Below are 26451 nucleotides of genomic sequence, written 5' to 3'. Positions count from 1 at the left end.
TTGCCTCTTATAAAAACATAAATAACGTATCCAATGGTCATATTTTGCATTTTTCTATTTTCACCTCATGCCGTGGACTATCAGTGCCCTTTTCACCACTGAAAATAGAGTCATTTATGCCCTTAAATCTAAACAGATTAGAGAAAAGTTCCAGAAACCCCAGAACCAATTCAAGAATTTCATCCTGAAAATTCTGCTCCTCAAAAATCATTCTTGTTACTCTGGGATCTGTCCTATAACTACTTGTTGAAAAGTGTTTTGAAAACTATAGCTTTTTTCTTTCTTTGCTTGGTAATATGTTATATTATACAATTAAAAAACAAAAAAAAATCACTGTTGTCATCAAGCTAAGAAGAAAACTGTGATGTTATTATTTACAAGCTTCTCTCTAATAACATCGATAATGAAGACTTGATATTCCAAATCCAGGAAGTAGTAAATTCTATTTTCTGTAGGATTATATGAGAAACATTAATGAAATAAATGGAGGTCAGGTTCAGAGTATAAGAGAGTTCAAAGAAGCCTTCATCAGCAGACAGCTCTAGATCAAAAGTTATAGGTTGTCAATTTAGAAGTTTGATTAATTATATTATCTATATAAAGATTCAAATAAAAGAGGTAGTGAGTGGGCCATGGTGGCTCAGCAGGCAGAGTTCTCGCCTGCCATGCCAAAGACTTGGGTTTGATTCCCAGTGCCTGCCCATGCAAACAAACAAACAAAAAATAGTGGTATAGGAGTCTGTTATTTTTAAAAAAGGTATTAAATCTCAAAAAATCTGTTTTGTCTGCTTTTAGCTTCATTTTCCCACATTTTGAAGGGTGTATAACTTCAGCTCTGCAGGATAAAATTTATTGCCCACACATGTGAATCATTGCTACGTTGTAGGTTGTGATCATTTTGCCCCACTGAAGCCCGTGTATCTGACTTTACCTGTCTTTTGAATTGGGGGAATCAGGCTAATTCATTAATGATGATAATGATAAAGTATCTGTACAGCAGTTTTTACATTTGCAAAGTGCTTTCCAATCCATGTTAGTTACTAGTTATTACAGCTGTAAGGATAAAACACATCGTGCAGATTCACTTTTAATTCGTGCTATTGGTATTTCCTGTTATTGCTAATAAATGGAAAATGGTGGTATAAAAAAAGTTATAGGTTGTATGATATCCAAGGGCGGTCTCCTTTACTGAATGTCCACTGACTGCTGATGTTAACCAGCTCTACAAAATCTTCACAGCAGCATCTAGACTGGTCTTCGACTAAACTCCTAGGCAATAGCCTATAGCCAAATGGACACATAAAACTGACCATCACAAATGGGCATGCAGAAAAGGGGTGGAGTGGAGAACACATATAACAAGTAAAAGGTTATAATCCATGAACTACATAAACCAACCAACAGATAAATGAGCTAAGATATGCATAGACTCTTCACTGAAAACCGAATCCAAAGGGTCAATAAATAAAAGATATTTAACCATATTAAAAAGATGAAATATTTGACGTCTGGGATTGATTCAAAGTGATATGGGAGAGGAGATAAAAGTGTGGTGTAGGTGAAACAAGAATGATTTAGTTGGTTATTGTTGAAAATAGGTGATAAGTACATGTAGATTCATTATGGAATGGGTCTAGTTTCCTAGATGTTTGAAATTTCTATAATAAAATATTAAAGTGAAATGATAATGAAAATACTTCAGACAAGAGGTAATGTAAATACAATCTTCAGTGGTACCCATGGCAATGGAACAAGAAAAAAATATATAAGGTGCTGCACAGGTAAAACCTGACAGAATTTGGATACTGAAGAGATTAAAGTGATTGGAAGAAAAAAATTGAAAAAGAACACCCCCAGGTTTTAATGCTGCCAGGTATTATGTCTGGGTAAGTAGAAAGATGTTGATAACACAGAAATAGAGGAGTCAGGAGGAAAAGCTGGCTTGGGAGGTAACAGGATGGCGCTCATTTAGAACTCTATGTGGTGGGCACACCAAGCATGGGACATGCATATTGTCTGGAAAGGAACTCTTCACAACTATCTGCAATGGCAAGTCCTTCTCCATCTCCCCTCCTAGGTTATGCCAAAGCAGATTCTCTAAAAAGTGGACTGTCAAAAGGATCAGAAGAACATTGTGATGCTGATGTTTGTAGGCCTCTCTCTAACCTCAGGAACAATGAAGTCTCTATATTGCAAATCCAGGAAGTAGCAAATACTATTCTCTGTAGGTTTACATGAGAAACATTAATGAAATAAATGGAACTGAAAGTACAGAGTATAAGAGAGCTCAATAAGCCTTCATCAGCAGAAACAGCAATATCAAAAATTAGATGAGGATGTAGGATATCTGCAACCAGTCCAACGTGCATTGCCCTACAGTGACCCTCAAGAGTAAAGGCTACAATCATGAAGAGAACTAGATAAGTTATGTAGTGTTGTGCAACACATTACCCCTAAACTTAGCATGTTAAAACAGTGAGTATGACCTCATGGTTTCTTTAAGAACTTGGACTTGGCTTGCCTGAATGCGTCTGGCCCAGGATCATTCACAAGATTTCAGCAAAGGTGTGGGCTGGAGCAACAGATATCTCAAGGCTCACCTGGGGGAGGATCTGATCCAAGCTCATGCATGTGCCTGTAGATAGGCTTGAGGGACTCACTGGCGGTTGCCCAGAAACATCAGTTCCTTGCCAAGGGCAGCACACAACATGCCAGTTGGCTTCATTTAGGCGAGCAAGACAGCAAAAGCAAGATAGAAGCCACAGTTTCTTTATAGCATTCTCAAATGCGACATCCCATCACTTTTACGGTATTCTTTTCATTAGAAGCTAGTCACTAGGTCCAACCACATGCATGGAAAAGGGATTACACAAAGGAGTGAATAATAACAGGCAGCGATCACTGGGGCCATCCCCGAGGTTGACTATCACAAAAACTATGCCAGGTCAATCTCTAACACCAAGTACATATGTTGTTTGTTGTCCCATGGATTGTTACAAAAGTTCTCTAATAGCATAGATATTGCACTACAGCTATCCTCAATTCTGACACAAGAAGCAAACATACCCTCCCAAAGGTTCCACAGACTATAGTACGGTCCGGTTATGGGATAGTTACTAGAGAAAATATTACATTTTGAACTCTGCAGGGGCAAGGCCCATTACTTCCTCATTGCTGGCTTCCTGGAGGCACTTAAGCAAGTTGAGCATTTAATGGATACTGATTTAACTAAGAAAATTAAATTTAAGTAGCATAGTAACAGCTAAGAGAAGACAGGGCAGGCAAAGAGTGGAAAAAAAAGAGTTGCAGAATGACAGCTGTGCATGGACTCAGAGACAGTTCCCTCATGGAAATAGCTGTCCTTTCCTCATTTGACCCTGCCCACCAAGTTGATACTGTCCTGACTTCAAGCAAGGAGATTTTCAAAGTTCCAGCACAGCCGTGAGAGATTCAGCCTTAGTCCCACCTGCTAGCAGTCCACATTCAAGCTTGTACTCCACGTACAGTGACTAAACTTTCACCCCGTTTCTGCTAAAAAAATCTCTCATGTCAGCTGGGAACCGGATATTATATTCAAAACCTCATACCCGATCCTGAGACCTGCCTATTCTTCTATCCATTAAGGTTATGTTTCTATACAGATTTGCCAGGCTGTCTCCCAACCTCCCCAGAGACTCCAGTCATATCCTGAACTCCAAACTAGCTACGTACTTTGCCCACTCTAGACAGACATCCCAGATATCAACTGCCTGCAGCATACCAGTCAACAGATATTTCCTCCTTAACGATGCCCTTTCTGTGCTTTGCCTGCCTGACCTGGCCTTGCAACTCTCACAGCCTTATCCTCCGTGAGAGTTACCTTGGTCATGCCCGCAACCTGTCTTAGGTTAACACGTCATCAACAGTAATGACAGTTTTTTCTCTCTGGCACCATCATCTCCTCACCAGTCCCTGCAATGACCCCCTGATCTCTTTTCCTAATCTTTTTACCCGCTTAACTTTCTTCTCCATATGTCCCCAGAAAAACCTCTTTTAAAAACATAAACAAAATCATGACATTTCTCTACTGAAAACATTCCAACAGCCTCCAATTTCAGTTGGAATAATATCCATCCTTCTTGCCGAGAATGGTCTCCAAGTCCCTGCAAGTTTAAACCCATCTATCCTCTCCAGCCACATTTCAAAACACCACCATTCTCTTCCTAACTCCCTGACCTTCTTGCTGTTACTCAAAAAAATAAATAAATAACAGCTCTTTACCCATGTCTTGGCCTTTACAACCCTCCTTGCTTTGCCTGGAACTCCGTGGGGATAACTCTGCCTTCAAACCTCAGCTGAAAGCTAATTCCCACAGGGAAACCCTTCCTGACTTTTGTCTAAGGCAGATCTTGCCTAGTATTCTTTCCTCAATCATCCAGTTCTTTTTCTTCATAACCCTCATTGTGTCTTGCTATTACATATTTATTCACGTTTCTCTTCAATTTTCGTATGACAAAGACTAATTTTTCAACTATGGGGGTGGGGGGGTAAACCAGGTCCTTTTCTGTTTAGATGATGGGTTCTTTACCTACAACCAAAAACCAAATAGTAAAGACGAAACCATAAACGAGCTTTAATACTCTCCAGGCCCTCTCAATACCCAGTGGGGAAGAAAAGAAAGACCCAGTACTCACATAAGGGAGTTGAAGTTTCCATTATCGCCATTCCTGACAGGTTCCCACTGATGGGGTGGGGGATCACTGCCAGATGGCTGCAGGGCTCTGGCTTTCTGAACCAGGTCCTCTCTGCTCTGACAGAAGAACAACAAAACTGCTACAAGGTAAGCCCAGCAAATATAACAGGCATATGTCATGTATGCTCTTTATCCTCAGCTATGCAACCATCTTATAAGTCACTGGTATAGTCATGACCCTTACCAGATGTGGTGGTTTGGAGAGATGTACCCCAAAAATCCAGGCCTTAAACATAATCCGTTCCTGTGAATGTGAATATATTGTTAAGTAGAACATGTCTATGAGGATGTATCAGCTAAGGTATGGCCCATCTCAATCAGGATGGGTCTTAATCCCATTGCTGGAGTCCTTTACAAGCACAGAGAGAAGGTCACAGAAAGCAAAAAGTCAAAGACAACGGAACCCGGAAGAGAAAGGAGAAGCCTGTAGAGGCCACAATGTACATTGCCATGTGACAGAAGAGACAAAGGGTCAAGGATCACTGGCAGCCAGCCCCAAAGTGTCAATCTTCAGAAACAAAAGCATTGTCTTGATGACACCTTGATTTTTTACTTCTCCTAGCCTCAAAAACATGAGTCAATAAATTCCCAAATTGGCTAAACCTACTTACTGCATAGTATTTGCTTTAGCAACAAAGAAATTAAAACAGCAGGTATGACCACATAAGAAGTTCACAGGAGGTGACCAGCTATATAGGGGGTGAGCTGCCAGCCTAATCATCCTGCCACATGATGGACAGCCAGTTCTGGAGTTTCCTCCACTTTGGAACTCTGTGAGTCCAAAAGAAAGTGTAATCCTTAGGCACCTCTGCAGCTACAGGAGCTCCCCATGAAAACCGGAGTCTCTTTCACTAGAAACACCTCTGAAGGGAACCGAGGACTTTGCCTAGTAGCTAGAGAGGTAAATTCTATTGGTGCAGGTTTTAGAATAGGGAAAGACCCCTCTGGATGCTCTGCCAAGAAGCTTGCTATCTGCTTTCAAGTGTCCACTGATAGGGTATGACAAAGCCGTGTTCCATGACTTTTCCATCTCTTTCAATACTCTGACACCTGTTCAGCTGTTGAGTCAGCAGACTCCCTAAGGCTCTTTCCAACCCTCATCATGTAGAGCCATTTATTTCCCCTGGCTCCTGAAATGGTCCATCTAACTTTTAATTCAAATGAGTTTACTGTACTGGTTTATTTTATGACTGAATTTAATTTCTTATACAAACAATAATAAAAATAATAAAAAGGAGAATGAAAACTCCCCCACAATTCTCCTATTCTTAGATGTTCATTTTTTTCATGTTCATATCCAGTCCTTCCTCAAATAAATAGATGCTTCACATAGCTACAATGTTATGATTCAACCTTATCACATTAGCTCTTGCACCTGACCTGGATAAAGTCAGTTCTTCCCTCCTGAAACCTAGCTTTAATCTATCACTTCCATTATGAACTATGACAAGGTTGCCTAGTTCTTTGTAAGATCTGAAGACATCTCAGCACTCACAGCTCAACCCAGGCCTTAGGAGATGCAGAAAGGAATCACCACAGGGAAAGTGGTTAGAACCCACTTATCAAGATAAGGCCTAGAAATAATAATCATTTAAAACAAAAATATATCTCCGTAAATGAAACTGAATCAATTCAATAATAATAACATTTTATTATTATTTATTATATGAATTATCCAAAAAAATTAAGCTTGATAACTAATCTACAAATACATGCTCTCCCCTCCCTCTTTATATTCATATCATAGCACATGTATCTCTCAAAACAAATCAGAAAAATAATAAATTAGCAAAAAGTTTCTAATAACATGAGAAAAACCATTATAGTAATATGTGGGGGAAAAGAAGTGTAGAACCTAATCTCTGAACATAGCAATAACTATGTAATTGAATAAACAGAAAATAAGAATAGAAAAAACATAATAATTATAAATCAAATGTTAATAGCAGTTGTCACTGTGAAACAAAGGGTGATTTTATTCTATTCCTCTGTATTTCTCAAATTTTCTACAATGAGCTGATAATATTTTAATAATTTAAAACTTTTTATTTAAATACATATTGCCCACAAATCCCACTATCTTCCCCAGTTTCACTGTTATTTATTCTCATTATGCTACTAGGATTCAGTCAAATGGGGGAAAATTAAAATACTTAATATTATGTGACTGTTTGCTCTGTAACAAGTCCTGAGCTAAAGATGCTGGCATGCATCATTCATTTCATACTAGGAGAACCCATTGATCAGGGGCTATTACTAATTTCAGCAATGAACTAGAGGCTCCATGAAGTTAGGTCAGCAACCCCAGATAAGATAGTGTGATGGTTCTCAGATACATTCACAATCTCTCTGTTCAAAATGCTTTCAGTAACTAGTTTTAGAGGTAAGTCCCATCAATGCTTTCAATAAAGGTTGTGAAGCATTGGATGTGGGAATTGGAAAAGGCAATATTTTAATGGACTTGGGAGACTCCTGCATTTGGAAGAATTTTGGAAAAGACACACTATGATCTAAAAGAAAAGAAGGAAAGGGATTTAAAACAGAGTTTCTTAACAGAACAAGGGCTGTGGAAAAAGAATTGGTGAATGTAAAACTTTTACAACAAAATCCCCAAAATCTCTTGAATCCTAAGTTGGGCAAAAGCATAAGATTTGATGCTCCTCACCCAGCCTGAGGAGAGAGACAAAGAGAGGAGATTGCAGCTCAAAGGGAAAAGGGGCTCTTTCAGCTCAGAATGACACTCATCCCTCCTTCCTTTCAGTACCAGATTGTCCTCAGATTCTCAGGGCATCATGACTCCTGATGCTGATGACCTCTAATAGGCCTTCCCCAACAGAGGACTAAGGAGCCATGGGAAACAACCCTGATGTCTCTGAGTTTGTCCTGCTGGGGCTCACAGATGCCTATGAGCTGCAGATGCCCATCTTCCTCGGGTTCGTCCTGACCTGCCTCCTCACTCTCATGAAGAACCTTCTCATCATGGTCATCACCTTCACGGGCAGGTGCTTCCACACTCCCATGTACTACGGGACAATTTTGCTGTCTTGGAGATCTGGTTTACCTCTGTTATCTTCCCCAAGATACTGACCAACATCCTGACAGGAGTTAATGCAATATCCCTAGCCAGCTGTTTTCTCCATTTTTTCCTCTGTTTCTTCCTGGGCACCAGAGTTCCTCTTATTGGAAGTGATGTCCTTTGACAGGTACGTGGCCATCTGTCAACTTAAGCCACCATCATGAGCAAGAGAATCTGTGTCCAACTAGTCCTTTGTTCGTGGATGGCAGGATTCTTTCTCATCATCATTCCAGGTTTGCTCATATTTCAACAGCCACAATGTGACCCCAATATCATTAATCACTTCTTCTGTGACAACTTTCCTCTCCTGGAACTCATATGCACAGCACAAATATGATAGAACATCTGGGTTTTATTGGGGCCAACATTAGCTTATTGGGCACCGTCCATGATAGCCACCTTAGTTATGATCACAGCCTCTACACCATCCTGCACATCCATCCCTTCAGCCAAGGACACACAGAAAACTCTCAATCTTCACCTCCCCTATCGTTGTTGTAGCTCTCTTCTATGGCACTGCATCTTCATGTATATCCAGAAGGGCAAGGATGGCCAGGGAGAGGACAGGAACAAGGTGGTGGCCCTCCTCAACCCCATGGTGACCCCAATGCTCAATCCTTTCATTTACACCCCGAGAAACATGTGAAGTCAGTGTTTAAGGAGTAGGTAAGCAAGCTGCTCTCATAAGGATATAATGAACCTGAGAAAGGATAAAGTTGCTTCTTGTCTGAACCTCTTGCAAATGAAGATCCTAAACTGATTTTTATTAACTATCCCATCCATTTGTGGTAGTTAGGTTCAGGTGTCAACCTAGCCAGGTGAAGAGGCCTCGTTCTGTTGCTGTGGACATGAGCCAATGGTACATGAAGCTCATCTGTTGTTGATTACATCTGCAGCTGGCTAGGAGGCGTGCCTGCTGCAATGAGTGATGTTTGATTTAATTGGCTGGATGCTTAAATGAGAGAGCTCAATGTAGCACAGCCTAAGCAGCTCAGCATACCTCATCTCAGCACCCGCAGCTCAGCCCACAGCCCAGAGCCCGCAGCTCTGCATTCTGGAGATGCAGAAAGGAATCATCCTGGGGAAAGTGGTTAGAACCCAGAAGCCTGGAAAAAAAGGCCAGCAGAGATCACCCTGTGCCTTCCTGCATGAGAAAAAACCTCAGTTGAAAGTGAGCTGCCTTTCCTCTGAAGAACTACATGTTTTTAATGAACTAAAACCCCTTTTATTAAAAGCCAATCCATCTGTGGTGTGTTTCATTCTGGCAGCTAGCAAACTAAAGCACCATCATTGTCAGGGTTTTTTTGGAATTTTTTCTAATGCACAGTGGTTCTTACATATCTCATTATTGGCATACTCAATCTTATTCAGCAAGTACAGAAAATTAAGCATACCATTACCATGTCTGGTATGTCTAAATGTTTCTGACCCCTAGCCTGCAACTTAGTTTCTAATCTTGTCCCATTTCCACATTATAATAATAAGCTTACATTCCTCCATTACTTTACCCTTTCAAAATTTATTTTAAAATATCCTCAAGAGCAATATGTTTATGGTAGATATCAGTAACATTATCTAGGTGTGGAAAAAATGAATGAACAAAAAAGTATCATATATTAAACCCTAGGTCTAGAATAATAATGGAAGAGTGAACATAATCAGTCTGAAAATGTTTTAAGCATGTAGCAGGTAAAAGTAGACTTTCTGAATATGCAACAATATGATGATATTGTGAATTCCTGAGTGTATGTGTAGAGCGGAATGAGCATGTGTTGGGAATGTTCGTGTTTCTTTCTTGTAATTTTTTTTAATTAATAAAAAAATTTTTTTAAAAATTTTAAAAAGTAGACTTTCTAATTAGTAAAGAAAGGAAGGTCAATTCAAAAAATGAAGATAAGACTATTGGGTAACCACAATAGAAGCCTTCTTCCCAAAGACTCTGGGATTGGTACTTCATTGGTTATTTAAGGGAGGAGGTAAATGGATAAAGTTGAAGAATAATTTTTAAAAAGATGCATGCCTTAAACATTCATCTTAACCAAAATATATAGATAAACATGTATTCATTCAGTAATCTATAAATATCCTTTTCTGCGAGTGAATCTAATAATTTCTGTAGTCCTTATTTAAACCACACTCATAATGTAGCCTCCATAATTTTCAGGATTTGTGTCAGTAGTGCAAAAGATGCTTGAGAAACTATCTGTGATCAGAATTCTAGAATTTTTACTTTTGTGTGTTTGCCAGTCTTTACAGTTTTCACTCACACCTAACTCAACCACAATTTTTTTTCACTACTTGTCTTTATGGCATCTATTGAAAGGAATCAATTTAGCTTTGGTAGAAATGACTTTATTTTTACACTTTTATTTATATGCTTTTCTTTACTTAGTTAAAATATGTAAATATATTAACAAAATAGTATTTTCAATAAATGGGTGTGGGAGAACTGGATATCAATATCGGAAGAATGAAAAAGGACCCTGACCTTTCACCCTTTACAAAAATTAACTCAAATTAGATCAAATACCTAAACATAAAAACAGTACCATAACGCACCTAGAAGGAAATGTAGGGAAACATCTTCAAGACCTAGTAATAGGAGGTAGCTTCCTAAACTTTACACCCAAAACACAAGTAACAAAAGAAAAAATAAATAAATGGGAACTCCTCAAAATCAAATGCTTTTGTGCCTCAAAAGACTTTGTCAAAAAGGTGAAGAGGCAGACAACTCAATGGGAGAAAATATGTGGAAATCACACACTGGACAAAGGTTTGATATCCTGTATACATAAAGATATCATACAACTCAACAACAAAAGAACAAGCAGCCCAATTTTAAAGTGGGCTAAAGATATGTATAGACATTTTTCTGAAGAGCAAATACAGATGGCTAAAAAGCACATGAAGAAAAAGTCACCCCCAGAGAACCTCTTTTGTTGCTCAGATGTGGCCTATCTCTCTCTCAGCCAATACGGCAAGCAAACTCACTGCCCTCCCCCTCTCTACATAGGACATTTCTCCCAGGTGTGTAAACTCCCTGGCAACATGAGAGAGATGAGTAAAATATATGGATTTAAAATAAATAAAAAATAATAGGGAGAACAAATGTTAAAATTAAAAATATATATATATTGGGTAGATGGAAATACTAGTATCAATGAGAGGGAGGGGTAAGGGGTATGGTATGTGGGAGATTTTTTCTTTTTATTTCTTTTTCTGGAGTGATGCAAATGTTCCAAAAAATGATCATGGTGATGAATATACAGCTATGTGATGATACTGTGAGTCATTGATTGTATTCCATGTATGGAATGTTTGTATGTTAAGAATGTATGTGCGGCCGCCATCTAGCCCTCCTCTTCCTCTTTTTCCGCCGGTGGCGCGCCTGGAGCCATCTTATCCTTCCCTTTCTCCTCCTGCTCCAGCGGCTCTCCAACCACCACCATGTCCTCTTCCACCTTCACCGGCTCCTCCGCCACCGTCCTCGACAGCCTTGCCATCCTCACCTTTCCTCCTCCAGAACAGCTACTAGGGGAGTAGAAACAATACAGAACAGCTCCCAGAGCCACGACAGAGATCAAAAAGACAGCGTACCCCATCCTGGAACGGCTGACTGGCTGGGAGAACCCGCTCCGGTGAGATCGCCGAGGGGCGCAGGCTTCCCGGGGCGGGGCGGCAAGCGGCCGGAGTCCCTCCCCTCCGCCTTCCCGGGCCAGCTGGCAGAATTGGGCAGGCGGTCCCCTCAAGCCGTGGCGGCTGGCGCACCCACCACGCGCGGCCCCCCAGACTAACTGAGAGAATTGGATTGGAAATCCCCAGGCCGCGGAGAACGGTGACCGGGGGGGTACCTTCCAAACACGTGACTCCCCGGTCCGGTTGGGAACAGTGAACTCTCCCGGGTGGCAGCGGCTGGCGCCCTCCCGCCATGCTTGGCTCCCCGGGCCGACTAGGAAATTCGGACGGACGCTCTCCCGGGTTGCGGCGGCTGGCAACCCTCCCCACGTTCGGACCCCTGGGCTGGCTGGCACTCTTCCAAGCCACTTCGGCTGGCGTACCTCCCGCACGGGGAAAGTTTTCCAAAGTTAAAGGACGCACAGCAACTTTTACTGGTGGGACCCGCAGACAAACGTGTGCCACGAGCGCCACCTACTGGGCAGGATAAGAAAAACAGAACCCAGACATTTCACAGAAAAATCTTTCAACCTGTTGGGTCCAATACCCAGGGAAATCTGACTAAATGCCCAGACGCCAGCAGAAGATAATGGATAATGCTCAGAAAATTGAAAATATGGCCCAGTCAAAGGAACAAACCAATAATTCAAATGAGATACAGGAGCGGAGACAACTATTGCTGAATATACAAACAGAAATGGAAAACCTCTTCAAAAACGAAATTGATAAATTGAGGGAGGACATGAAGAAGACATGGGCTGAACAAAAAGAAGAAATAGAAAAACTGAAAAAACAAATCACAGAACTTACAGAAGTGAAGGATAAAGTAGCAAACATAGAAAAAATAATGGATAGCTACAATGATAGATTTAAAGAGACAGAAGATAGAACTAGTGATTTGGAGGATGGAACATCTGAATTCCAAAAACAAACAGAAACTATCCAGAAAAGAATGGAAAAATTTGAACAGGGTATCAGGGAACTCAAGGACAATATGAACCGCACAAATATACGTGTTGTGGGTGTCCCAGAAGGAGAAGAGAAGGGAAAAGGAGGAGAAAAACTAATGGAAGAAATTATCACTGAAAATTTCCCAACTCTTATGAAAGACCTAAAATTACAGATCCAAGAAGTGCAGCGCACCCCAAAGAGATTAGACCCAAATAGGCGTTCTCCAAGACACTTACTAGTTAGAATGTCAGAGGTCAAAGAGAAAGAGAGGATCTTGAAAGCAGCAAGAGAAAAACAATCCATCACATACAAGGGAAACCCAATAAGACTATGTGTAGATTTCTCAGCAGAAACCATGGAAGCTAGAAGACAGTGGGATGATATATTTAAATTACTAAAAGAGAAAAACTGCCAACTAAGACTCCTATATCCAGCAAAATTGTCCTTCAAAAATAAGGGAGAAATTAAAACATTCTCAGACAAAAAGTCACTGAGAGAATTTGTGACCAAGAGACCAGCTCTGCAAGAAATACTAAAGGGAGCACTAGAGTCAGATACGAAAAGACAGAAGAGAGAGGTATGGAGAGGAGTATAGAAAGAAGGAAAGTCAGATATGATATATATAATACAAAAGGCAAAATGATAGAGGAAAATATTATCCAAACAGTAATAACACTAAATGTTAATGGACTGAATTCCCCAATCAAAAGGCATAGACTGGCAGAATGGATTAAATAACAGGATCCTTCTATATGCTGTCTACAGGAAACACATCTTAGACCCAAAGATAAACATAGGTTGAAAGTGAAAGGTTGGGAAAAGATATTTCATGCAAATAACAACCAGAAAAGAGCAGGAGTGGCTATACTAATATCCAACAAATTAGACTTCAAATGTAAAACAGTTAAAAGAGACAAAGAAGGACACTATATACTAATAAAAGGAACAATTAAACAAGAAGACATAACAATCATAAATATTTACGCACCAAACCAGAATGCCCCAAAATACGTGAGGAATACACTGCAAACACTGAAAAGGGAAATAGACACAGATACCATAATAGTTGGAGACTTCAATTCACCACTATCATCAATGGACAGAATATCTAGACAGAGGATCAATAAAGAAATACAGAATCTGAATATTACTATAAATGAGCTAGACTTAACAGACATTTATAGGACATTACATCCCACAACAGCAGGATACACCTTTTTCTCAAGTGCTCATGGATCATTCTCAAAGATAGACCATATACTGGGTCACAAAGCAAGTCTTAACAAATTTAAAAAGATTGAAATCATACACAACACTTTCTTGGATCATAAAGGAATGAACTTGGAAATCAATAATAGGCGGAGTGCCAGAAAATTCACAAATACGTGGAGGCTCAACAATACACTCCTAAACAACGAGTGGGTCAAAGAAGAAATTGCAAGAGAAATTAGCAAATACCTCGAGGCAAATGAAAATGAAAACACAACATATCAAAACTTATGGGACGCAGCAAAGGCAGTGCAGAGGGAAATTTATTGCCCTAAATGCCTATATCAGAAAAGAAGAAAAGGCAAAAATGCAGGAATTAGCTGTCCACTTGGAAAAACTGGAGAAAGAACAGCAAACTAATCCCAAAGGAAGAAAAAGGAAAGAAATAACAAAGATTAGAGCACAAATAAATGAAATTGAAAACAATAGAGAAAATCAATAAGACCAGAAGTTGGTTCTATGAGAAAATCAATAAGATTGATGGGGCCTTAGCAAGATTGACAAAAAGAAGAAGAGAGAGGATGCAAATAAATAAGATCAGAAATGGAAGAGGAGACATAACTACTGACCTCACAGAAATAAAGGAGGTAATAACAGGATACTATGAACAACTTTATGCTAATAAATACAACAATTTAGATGAAATGGATGGGTTCCTGGAAAGACATGAACAACCAACTTTGACTCAAGAAGAAATAGATGACCTCAACAAACCAATCACAAGTAAAGAAATTGAATTAGTCATTCAAAAGCTTCCTAAAAAGAAAATTCCAGGACCAGACGGCTTCACATGTGAATTCTATCAAACATTCCAGAAATAATTAGTACCAACTCTCCTCAAACTCTTCAAAAAAATCGAAGTGTAGGGAAAACTACCTAATTCATTCTATGAAGCCAACATCACCCTCATACCAAAACCAGGCAAAGATATTACAAAAAAAGAAAACTACAGACCAATCTCTCTAATGAATATAGATGCAAAAATCCTCAATAAAATTCTAGCAAATCGTACCCAACAACACATTAAAAGAATTATACATCATGACCAAGTAGGATTCATCCCAGGTATGCAAGGATGGTTCAACATAAGAAAATCAATTAATGTAATACACCACATCAACAAATCAAAGCAGAAAAATCACATGAGCATCTCAATTGATGCAGAGAAGGCATTTGACAAGATTCAACATCCTTTCCTGTTGAAAACACTTCAAAAGATAGGAATACAAGGGAACTTCCTTAAAATGATAGAGGGAATATATGAAAAACCCACAGCTAATATCATCCTCAATGGGGAAAAATTGAAAACTTTCCCCCTAAGATCAGGAAAAAGACAAGGATGTCCACTATCACCACTATTATTCAACATTGTGTTGGAGGTTCTAGCCAGAGCAATTAGACAAGAAAAAGAAATATAAGGCATCAAAATTGGAAAGGAAGAAGTAAAGCTATCACTGTTTGTAGACAATATGATACTATATGTAGAAAACCCGGAAAAATCCACAACAAAACTACTAGAGCTAATAAATGAGTACAGCAAAGTAGCAGGTTACAAGATCAACATTCAAAAATCTGTAGCATTTCTATACACTAGTAATGAACAAGCTGAGGGGAAAATCAAGAAACGAATCCCATTTACAATTGCAACTAAAAGAATAAAATACCTAGGAATAAATTTAACTAAAGAGACAAAAAACCTATATAAAGAAAACTACAAAAAACTGTTAAAAGAAATCACAGAAGACCTAAATAGATGGAAGGGCATACCGTGTTCATGGATTGGAAGACTAAATATAGTTAAGATGTCAATCCTACCTAAATTGATTTACAGATTCAATGCAATGCCAATCAAAATCCCAACAACTTATTTTTCAGAAATAGAAAAACCAATAAGCAAATTTATCTGGAAGGGCAGGGTGCCCCGAATTGCTAAAAACATCTTGAGGAAAAAAAACAAAGCTGGAGGTCTCATGCTGCCTGACTTTGAGGCATATTATGAAGCCACAGTGGTCAAAACAGCATGATATTGGCATAAAGATAGATATATCGACCAATGGAATCGAATAGAGTGCTCAGATATAGACCCTCTCATCTATGGACATTTGATCTTTGATAAGGCAGTCAAGCCAACTCACCTTTGACAGAACAGTCTCTTCAATAAATGGTGCCTAGAGAACTGGATATCCATATCCAAAAGAATGAAAGAAGACCCATATCTCACACCCTATACAAAAGTTAACTCAAAATGGATCAAAGATCTAAACATTAGGTCTAAGACCATAAAACAGTTAGAGGAAAATGTAGGGAGATATCTTATGAAACTTACAATTGGAGGTGGTTTTATGGACCTTAAACCTAAAGCAAGAGCACTGAAGAAAGAAATAAATAAATGGGAGCTCCTCAAAATTAAACACTTTTGTGCATCAAAGAACTTCATCAAGAAAGTAGAAAGACAGCCTACACAATGAGAGATAATATTTGGAAATGACATATCAGATAAAGGTCTAGTATCCAGAATTTATAATGAGATTGTTCAACTCAACAACAAAAAGACAGCCAACCCAATTACAAAATGGGAAAAAGACTTGAACAGACACCTCTCAGAAGAGGAAATACGGATGGCCAAGAGGCACATGAAGAGATGCTCAATGTCCCTGGCCATTAGAGAAATGCAAATCAAAACCACAATGAGATATCATCTCACACCCACCAGAATGGCCATTATCAACAAAACAGAAAATGACAAGTGCTGGAGAGGATGCGGAGAAAGAGGCACACTTATCCACTGTTGGTGGGAATGTCAAAGGGTGCAACCACTGTGGAAGGCAGTTTGGCGGTTCCTCAAAAAGCTGAATATAGAATTGCCATACGACCCAGCAATACCATTGCTAGGTATCTACTCAAAGGACTTAAGGGCAAAGACACAAACGGACATTTGCACACCAATGTTTATAGCAGCATTATTTACAATTGCAAAGAGATGGAAACAGCCAAAATCTCCATCAACAGAAGAGTGGCTAAACAAACTGTGGTATATACATACGATGGAATATTATGCAGCTTTAAGACAAGATAAACTTATGAACCATGTAATAACATGGATGGACCTAGAGAATATTATGCTGAGTGAATCCAGCCAAAAACTAAAGGACAAATACTGTATGGTCCCACTGATGTGAACGGACATTCGAGAATAAACTTGAAATAAGTCATTGGTAACAGAGTTCAGCAGGAGTTAGAAACAGGGTAAGACAATGGGTAATTGAAGCTGAAGGGATACAGACTGTGCAACAGGACTAGATACAAAAACTCAAAAATGGACAGCACAATAATACCTAATTGTAAAGTAATCATGTTAAAACACTGAATGAAGCTGCATCTGACCTATAGGTTTTTGTTTTGTTTTGTTTTGTTTTGTTTTGATTTTACTATTATTACTTTTATTTTTTTCTCTATATTAACATTCTATATCTTTTTCGGTTATGTTGCTAGTTCTTCTAAACCAATGCAAATGTACTAAGAAATGATGATCATGCATCTATGTGATGATGTTAAGAATTAATGATTGCATGTGTAGAATGGTATGATCTCTAAATGTTGGGTTAATTTCTTTTTTTCCGTTAATTAAAAAAAAAAAAAAAGAGAAGGGATAATTGGAGATGAAGGGATACAGACTGTACAACGGGACTGGATATAAAAACTCAGAAATGGACAGCACAATACTACCCAATTGTAATGCAATTATGTTAAAACACTGAATGAAGCTGCATGTGAGGTATAGGTTTTTTGTTTTTGTTTTTTTTTCTTTCTATTATTGTTTTAATTCTTATTCTGTTGTCTTTTTATTTCTTTTTCTAAATCGATGCAAATGTACTAAGAAATGATGAATATGCAACTATGTGATGTTATTAAGAATTACTGATTGTACATGTAGATTGGAATGATTTCTAATTGTTTTGTTAATTCTTTTTTTAATTAATAAAAAATATATATATAATAAAAAAAAAAAACCCACAATGAGATATCATCTCACACCCACCAGAATGGCCATTATCAACAAAACAGAAAATGACACGTGCTGGAGAGGATGCGGAGAAAGAGGCACACTTATCCACTGTTGGTGGGAATGCCAAATGGTGCAACCACTGTGGAAGGCAGCTTGGCGGTTCCTCAAAAAGCTGAATATAGAATTGCCATACGACCCAGCAATACCATTCCTAGGTATCTACTCAATGGACTTAAGGGCAAAGACACAAATGGACATTTGCACACCAATGTTTATAGCAGCGTTATTTACAATTGCAAAGAGATGGAAACAGCCAAAATGTCCATCAACAGAAGAATGGCTAAACAAACTGTGGTATATACATACGATGGAATATTATGCAGCTTTAAGACAAGATAAACTTATGAAGCATGTAATAACGTGGATGGACCTAGAGAATATTATGCTGAGTGAGTCTAGCCAAAAACTAAAGGACAAATACTGTATGGTCCCACTGATGTGAACGGACATTCAAGAATAAACGTGAAATATGTCATTGGTAACAGAGTCCAGCAGGAGTTAGAAACAGGGTAAGACAATGGGTAATTGAAACTGAAGGGATACAGACTGTGCAACTGGACTAGATACAAAAACTCAAAAATGGACAGCACAATAATACCTAATTGTAAAGTAATCATGTTAAAACACTGAATGAAGCTGCATCTGAGCTATAGGGGTTTTTTTGGGGTTTTTTTGTTTTTTGTTTTTTGTGTTTTTTTTACTATTATTACTACTTTTATTTCTTTTCTCTATATTAACATTTTATATCTTTTTCTGTTGTGTTGCTAGTTCCTCTAAACCGATGCAAATGTACTAAGAAACGATGATCATGCATCTATGTGATGATGTTAAGAATTACTGAGTTCATATGTAGAATGGTATGATTTCTAAATGTTGTGCTAATTTTTTTTTCTTTCCGTTAATAAAAAATATATATATATATACCCAGAAGAGCTGAAAGCAGTGACACAAACACAGACATTTGCAAACTGATGTTCAGAGCAGCATTATTCACAATCACCAAAAGATGGAAACAATGCAAGTGCTCATCTACAGATGAGTGGATTAACAAAATGTGGCACATACGTACAATAGAATATTAGGCAGCAATAAGACAAAATGACATCCTGAACCACATGACATAATGGTGAGTGAAATAAGCCAGACCCAACAGATACTGTATGATTCCACTTTTATGACCATGGTAAAGTAAAATCAGCATCTTATAACACACAACATGGGGGATGTAGAGATACACGGAAGCTTGAGATGGGTGAACAGTTACCTAATAATGTAAGGGAATAGACAGAAATGAAGGAGGTTCACTAGTGGTTCTGTAAATAATATGACCATATTGAATGTGAACATGATTGAAATGGCTAATACAGACCCAAGTGTCCCACTGATTAAAACTGCAAATATATATATAAGTTCTTGCATGAACTACCTCAAAGGTATGAATCTTGTACAAAGAATGTATAAGTTTGGGGTATAGGGAAAAAACTGCTATTGCATGCTATGGGCTATGTTTAACAGGGAAACATCAATGGTACCACAGCCACACCGGGGGTATATAATGGGAGGGACAAAAATTAAGGGGAGGTTTTGATTTTCTATTTGGTGAGGGTATGTTTAGTGGTTATTTTCTCCTGGGAACAATGAAATTATCTAAAATTGAGAGTATTGATGGACTGTTGACTTTGGACATTATACATGATGCCCTATGAATGGAGGTGGCTGAGAAATAGATTGGTGAATGGTGATATATACATATGATTGAATATTGTGCTGCTACAAAAACGAATGAAGTTGTAAGGCATGCAACATTTTGAATGAACCTATGGGATAGTTGGTGAGGCAAAATAAGCCAGAAACAAAAGAGCAAATATTGTACGGTCTCACTTAGAAAATGATTATAAGAAAACAGGGGCCTAGATTGTAAGCTCTTATGGCAGTCACATTTAGTCCAGAGTGGTAATTGTTATTTCTGGATTTTGAAGGGCTGTTTTATATATGCATAACCTGGTATTTAGAGATAAAAATGAAGCCAATCAGGTCAGGTTTAAGGTAATTCAGAATACAGGGGTAAGGAAGACGTTTTCCAAATTTAGAACCTCATCTACTCTCTGAGAATAAAGGAAGAAAGGTTTATTTTGTTCCAAACCTTAATTTTATAGCACAAAATCTATCTCAACCTGTCTGGATAGATCATTTAGACAATCCAAACACAGGGAGCCCAGAATAAGAATGAGGGCCTTTAATCTTGAATAGCTTAATGTAATGCCTGGATAAATCCCAGAGTATATTAAGCAGATAATCAAATCATATTGGCAAAGTCCCTTGAGGGATGGGAGAAAAATTATGGAACTATTAAACTTTACCACCGGGGAGACCACAGATACTGTGTCAAATATTAAGGATACTCAAATCAATAAGCCAAGTCCTTGATCTGGAGGCTCCTGTGAAGCTTGTACATGTAGCAGAGAAGCTTAGCCTGAGGTATGCCTAAGAGTCACTTCTGGGGGACTGCTCTGGTCATTCAGATATGGACTCTCTCTCCAAGCCCAACTCTGCAAGTGAAATCATCGCCCTTCATCCTACATGGGACATGACACCCAGGGGTGAAAGTCTCCCTGGTGGCCTGGGAGATGACTCCCAGGGATGAGCCCAGCCCTGGTACTGTGGGTTCAACAATGTCATCCTGACCAGAGGGGGGAAAAAATGTAACATATAAAGTATCAGTGTCTAAGAGAGTTCAAATAAGAGTTGAGAGACTACTCTGGAGGTCACTCTTACACAAGCTTCAGTTGGACATTGCTACCTATCATAGCTTGCCAAACCCCAACCAAAACCATTCATGCTAATCCTAAAGAACACCCTACCTAGGGTGTTATATAAGATTCTACAAAGGGTCCATGCACTAGAGGAACTTTCCAGAAATCTGCAGTCACCAGATGCTCTCTGGACTAAATGCAGGGGGCCAGCCTCTCCAGAACATCAACTCATTGCATCCCCCTATCCCATATTATCAACAGACCCTTCCAACATGAAAAACTTAGATTGGGCATAGCCCAAATACCCCTGAACAGTGGGGGGAAAAAATCAAAGGTGATGGTGGAGTTATACAGAGAAAGTAGGGTATGAGTATGATTGCTGAATTATTACTAGGCACCTAGTAGGAGAGCAGATGGCCTAACAGCCCAAAATACGTCTCCCTGTACTACAGTAATTCTGATAGTTTTATTAGAGAAAAAGATGGGCAGAGTTTAGGATAATGAGCACAGTGGCCCCAGATGATGTAATTAGAGGCAATCTAATTATTGTGCACGTGCAGATTGATTACATGCTTAGTCATAGAAGGTGGGCAAGGAAATGGCTGAATGAGGTATAGGTAACTAGTAGGTTAGTCTCAGCTACTGCATATATCAGGTAGGCCCATTTTAATTAGATCCAGTCTTGGTTATCAAGATTACTTTGAACTTGGGGTGGGTTAGTTCTGGGTCGACCCAAGACCATTCATTAATAAATATTAGGGGCTTTCTTCAGTGATTACAAGACTCTAAAATTGAAAAACTTGCTATCCGGGTACAAATATAGCTTAGTCACAAGGTTTTCACAATCGCAGAGGCAGAAGATAAGGGCTATACAATCATTATCAGAGATCAAGGCAGCTGGATTACAATTTAGAGATTTCAGAAATTTCTCTTTGTCTACTCCAATATACCAGAAAGCAAAAAGGAATATCTCTATAATGATTCAGGAATCAAAATTATCCCTTAAGTCCTGATTTCTTGGTTACAATTTCTCCCTTTCATTTGATAATTATCTCTCAATCTTGAGGGTGATCTGGGTGATGACTCTCTAACGGCTTCAAAGCTAAAAAGGGGTGTTGTTATTAAAGGGCAAGGAGAATATGATGAAATTGGTTGCTGTTCTTGGAAGGTCTGGTATCTCTGGATTTCAGAGGTTCTCTGACATTGGAACAATCTGGAAGTTTCAAGTCTCTTGACTTTGAAGAAAGGTCGCGGGCAATTAGAACACCTTTGTCAGTTTGTAAGGCACATGATTGGCATCTACTGGTTCTTGCTCCTGGTTCATTGCTTTCAGTTTGTTTCCTGTGGCTTTCTCTTTAGGCATCTGTGGGTCCTCATTTAACTTCTCTGGGGCAAACTCTGAGTTTCATCTCCTAGCTAAGCATTTCCAAACGTCTGTGTCTCTTGGTTTCATCTCTTTGAAGTCTGTGTCAGCTCTTGGCCAATTTTTGACAAAGTACCAAGGCACTTCGATTGTAATAGGATAATCCTTTCAAAATTTGGCACTGGAACAATTGGATTTCCAAATGCAAAGAAAATTAACCTCAACCCTTATGGCTCATGCTCCTTTTTAGCTCAGAATGTCACCTCTGTGCTTACAGTGTGGGCTGCTACTGCCTGAGGTAAAAATACGCGGTCATAGCAGTTCAACTCCTCCAGTTTCCTGTCTGAGGGGCTGGGAGCAGGCAAGGGATCATTGCAACATCACTGGGAAATAGTACTCCATCTCTCCTACTAAGAAGTACAGTTGAAGTAGAGGTATGACCTGGGCTCCACCCATAGGGTGCTTCTGTACAGTTCTTTGCATCTGAAGAGTGATGCAAACGAACAGGGAAGAAATTAGAATTCACTCAGACACCAGTGGGAGATAATGGAGTATCTTGAGTTCAGCAGCTGCAGTGGCAGCAGTGGCCTCCGAACAGACTGGTCCTGGTGCAATACTTCGGATGTGGTTCTAGCCACCCAGCCTTTTTTGAATCCTGCTCTTTTCTGAGCTTCATTCTGGAACCTCCAGTAAATTATGTGGACTGGTGTGTTCAGGGGTCCCCAACACAACTTTTAGGTTCAATGATTTGCTAGAAAAACTCACATAACTGAGTAAAGCTGTTATATTTATGGTTATGGTTAAATTATGGCCAAAGGATACAGATTAAAAGGCATCTAGGGCAGGATCCAGGAAGGACCAGGCACAAGCTTCCAGTTGTCCTCTCCCAGTAGAATCACATCATTCTTTCAGAAATTATGTGTGACAAATTGCAGAGTATTGCCAACCACGGAAGCTCATCTGAGCCTTGATGTCCATGATTTTTATAGGAGGTTGGCACACAGGCATGGCTGACTGCCTACATGGCTAACCTTAGTTACTATCAGTCTCCAGTCCCTCCAGAAGTCAAGCTGATACCATGTGGGCCAAGGCCCTCACCATAAATCATATTGTTGATGTAAACTCTCTGTTGTGGCCCAAAGTCTCAGGTAAACAAAGATAATCTTAACAAGCAGACTATTTCAAGGTGTGATGGTTAAGTTCAGGTGTGATCTTGGCCAGGTGATGGTACCCAGTTGACTGGTTGGCAAGCACTTGCCTAACCATTATGGCAAGGATATTTTGTGGCTGGTTAATAAACCAGAAGACTGGTTTATTACCTCACCAGTCAGTTGACTGCATCTGTGTCTTCCAGAATGAGAGACTCCAATCAGTTGGATTAGATCCATTTATTGGAGACTTAGAAGGCAGAAGAAAGAATTTTCACTTCTTCAGCCAGCCAGCTTCTCCTGTAGAGTTTGTCGAGGAACTTCATCATCAGAGTTGCCAGCCTCATGGCCTATCCTATGGATTTTAGACAATTGCACCTCCACACCTGTGTGAGACACTTTTATAAATCTCATATTTACAGATATCCCCTGTTGGCTCTTTTTCTCTAGAGAACCCTGACTAATACACAAGGGCTTAAAGGTTATCTCCCAGGAGATGAACAAGGGCCAAACCCTTCTTTGGAATGTACAAGGTTAGGACAACCCAGACCTGCTGAGTTAATACTTTACTGTACAGCCAAGATACTTCCAACAGTCCCTTCATCCTTACCCTTCTTTGGAACGTACAAGGCTTGGACAGCCCAGACCTGCTAATTTAATACTTTACGGTACAGCCAAGATACTTCCAACAGTCCCTTCATCCTTACATTAACCAGAGTCAGTAAGTGTGCTTGCAACCAAGAACCCTAACTAGTTCAGCTTCTGCATGCCTCTGGCCAAACAGTGTAAACCAGCTATAATGCTGTCCATTAAGTACTTTCTAGGTTCCTCCTGACTTTAAGTCAGAAACCCAGACTCTTAAGAGGGGAGCAGAAGAGTGACGTAATAGGCAGGATCTTAAAAGGAAGACTCCGTAAGTCTTAAAGTTTGCTATCTTGGTGAAAATTCAAGTATTTATTTTTTTAGTAGGAACCAAGATGAAACCACTAGGTGCAGCTCAACACTTCTCTTCACTCCCCAAAAGAAAACCTAGCCCAGGAAGTATTGATAAGAAATGAGTTTAGACTGGGGGTTCCCAAGAGAGGAAGAGCAAGGTTACATCACACAGAGTACAGAACAGAAATAACAGAACAGGAATCCCTTTTGGCTGTCTCAGTTATTATCCTCAATCTCTACAATGCCTTCTATGCATTCCCCATGCCCCCACCCCAGACCTACTGGTTCCATTATTTTCTGACTCCTGTATTCCTCCCTACCTGCCCCACTACTACCAGCATCTTAAAAAGAAAATTCAAGGTGGGCCATGGTGTATCGGCAGGCAGAGTTCTTGCCTGCCATGCCAGAGACCCGGGTTCAATTCCTGGTGCCTGCCCATGCAAAAAAAAAAAAAAAAAAAAAAAAAAAAATTCAAAGCTCTCCCAGCTTCTCCAATATTAAATTCCTACACCCAACAAAGGACATTCTTAGGTTATTCCTTCCTTACAGAGGAATAAAGGGCTAGAAATAATAAATCATTTTCCTACTACAGATTTCTAGTCTTCGTGTCCTATCCACTTTCTTAAGGGTCCTTTCTTTACCTGTCCCCCATCTTTGCATTGGATACTTAAGAATTACACCATTTTAGGGTGCACAGATGGTTCAGTGGTAGAATGTTCGCCTTCCATGTAGGAGACCCTGGTTCAATTCCTGGACCATGCACCATTTTAGGGATCTCAAGAATCTCATATTGAAGTGGCTGAGAAGGAGCCAGGGACCAGAGGCCAAGACCAGGAGAAAGGACTCAGTTGGGGGCCACACAGTGGCTGCTTGGGCCCGCTGCACCTGCAGCCAGAGCCAGCAACTGGGCTCCCTCCTCCTGCACCTGCCGCAGCTGTGACTGGGTGGAAGATGGCTGTGGGTGGGTAGAAATCCTAATGACAGACTCCAAATTTGCTTCCAACTGTACCATGGGCACAAGTACCTTGGCATTAGAGAAAGAGATTGGCCCAGAATGGTTTCCAGTCAATGAGCTTTCTTTTGGATTAGTCGATTTGGGGAATACCTGCTACTGCAAAGAACCCGGGTCTCTGGCATGGCAGGTGAGATCTCTGCCACTGAGCCACCATTGCCCTCAAGCACTTTATTTTTGTCATCCATTTCCAAAAAGTTCTAGCATACAAGAGTCAACCTACAAAGAAAGAAAACCTCCTTACGTGGCAGAGTTTAGCAGATCGCTTCCATAGCATAGCCACTCAGAAGAAAAAGGTTGGAAGTAGTACCTCCTCAGAAGTTCATAACAAAATTACAGAAAGAAAATGAGCTTTTTGACAACTATATGCAGCAAGAGGCCCATGAATTTTTAAATTACCTACTAAATCCAATTGCTGGTATTTTACAAGAAGAGAGAAAGCAGGAAAAACAAAATGGCTATTTACCAAATGGTAATATTGACAGTGAAAACAATAACAGCTCACCAGACCCAAACTGGGTTTATGAGATTTTTCAGGGAACATTAATGAATAAAACCAGATGTCTTACTTGTGAAACAATAAGCAGCAAAGCTGAAGATTTTTCAGAACTTTCTGTTGACATGGAACAAAATACATCAATTACTCACTGCTTAAGGGGTTTTAGCAACACAGAGGCCCTGTGCAGTGAGTACAAACATTACTGTGAATAATGTCACAGCAAACAGGAAGCACACAAATCGATAAAAGTTAAAACACAACTGCCCATGATTCTAGCTCTATAGCTGAAGAGATTTAAATATATGGATCAACTTCATCAATAAATGAAACTTTCCTACTGGGAAAGTTCCCTCTAGAACTCCTCTGTTTAACACTTCAGAAGATGCAACCAATCCTGGCAGAATGTATGAGCTTGCTGCTGTTGGGGTTCACGGGGGAAGTGGTACCAATCAAGGCCAATATATTGCGATAGTTAAGAGTTATGATTTTTGTTTGTTGTTTGATGACAACATTGTAGAAAAAAATAGATGCACAAGCTATTGAAGAATTCTACGGGTTGACATCAGATATCTCAAAGAACTCTGAGTCTGGTTACATCCTTTTCTATCAGTCTGAGGGCTGAATGGGAAACTGTGGTTAAGAGATACTTTCTGCCTCATTTCTTCTCTGTTTATTTGGGGAAGGATCAAGCAATGATTTTTCAAGAAAAGAGAAATGCAGGAAGCTCAGGGGGCAGTAGCACATTTTACACACAATAAAGCAAAAACTGTGGATTCAGAAGCCCTTCTATCATGATAGTTGATTTATTTGCTCAGGTGTAGTGCTGTCTGCACAGTTCCATTCAACATATACGTGAAATCAGGGATACCCAGCTCCTCTTGCAAAAACAGCCTTCCAGTAATTGACACGCATTTTCTCTTTATGAATTGCACCAGTAATTATCTGAAGTTCTTGGGTGCAACAAGAAGAAT

At 39.5% G+C, this 26451-nt stretch overlaps 2 pseudogenes; both read left to right on the top strand.

Annotated features, from left to right (window-relative positions):
- The first annotated feature begins 7582 nt into the window (after nucleotides 1–7582).
- Nucleotides 7583–8454, top strand: LOC143655282 (olfactory receptor 6E1-like; annotated as a pseudogene).
- A 16525-nt stretch (nucleotides 8455–24979) lies between these two features.
- Nucleotides 24980–26102, top strand: LOC143655280 (ubiquitin carboxyl-terminal hydrolase 12-A pseudogene; annotated as a pseudogene).
- The last annotated feature ends 349 nt before the right edge of the window (nucleotides 26103–26451 follow it).

The sequence above is a fragment of the Tamandua tetradactyla genome, chromosome 14 (assembly GCF_023851605.1).
Source record: "Tamandua tetradactyla isolate mTamTet1 chromosome 14, mTamTet1.pri, whole genome shotgun sequence".
NCBI classification, from domain to species: Eukaryota; Metazoa; Chordata; class Mammalia; order Pilosa; family Myrmecophagidae; genus Tamandua; species Tamandua tetradactyla.
This window is presented reverse-complemented; position numbering and strand designations above follow the sequence as displayed.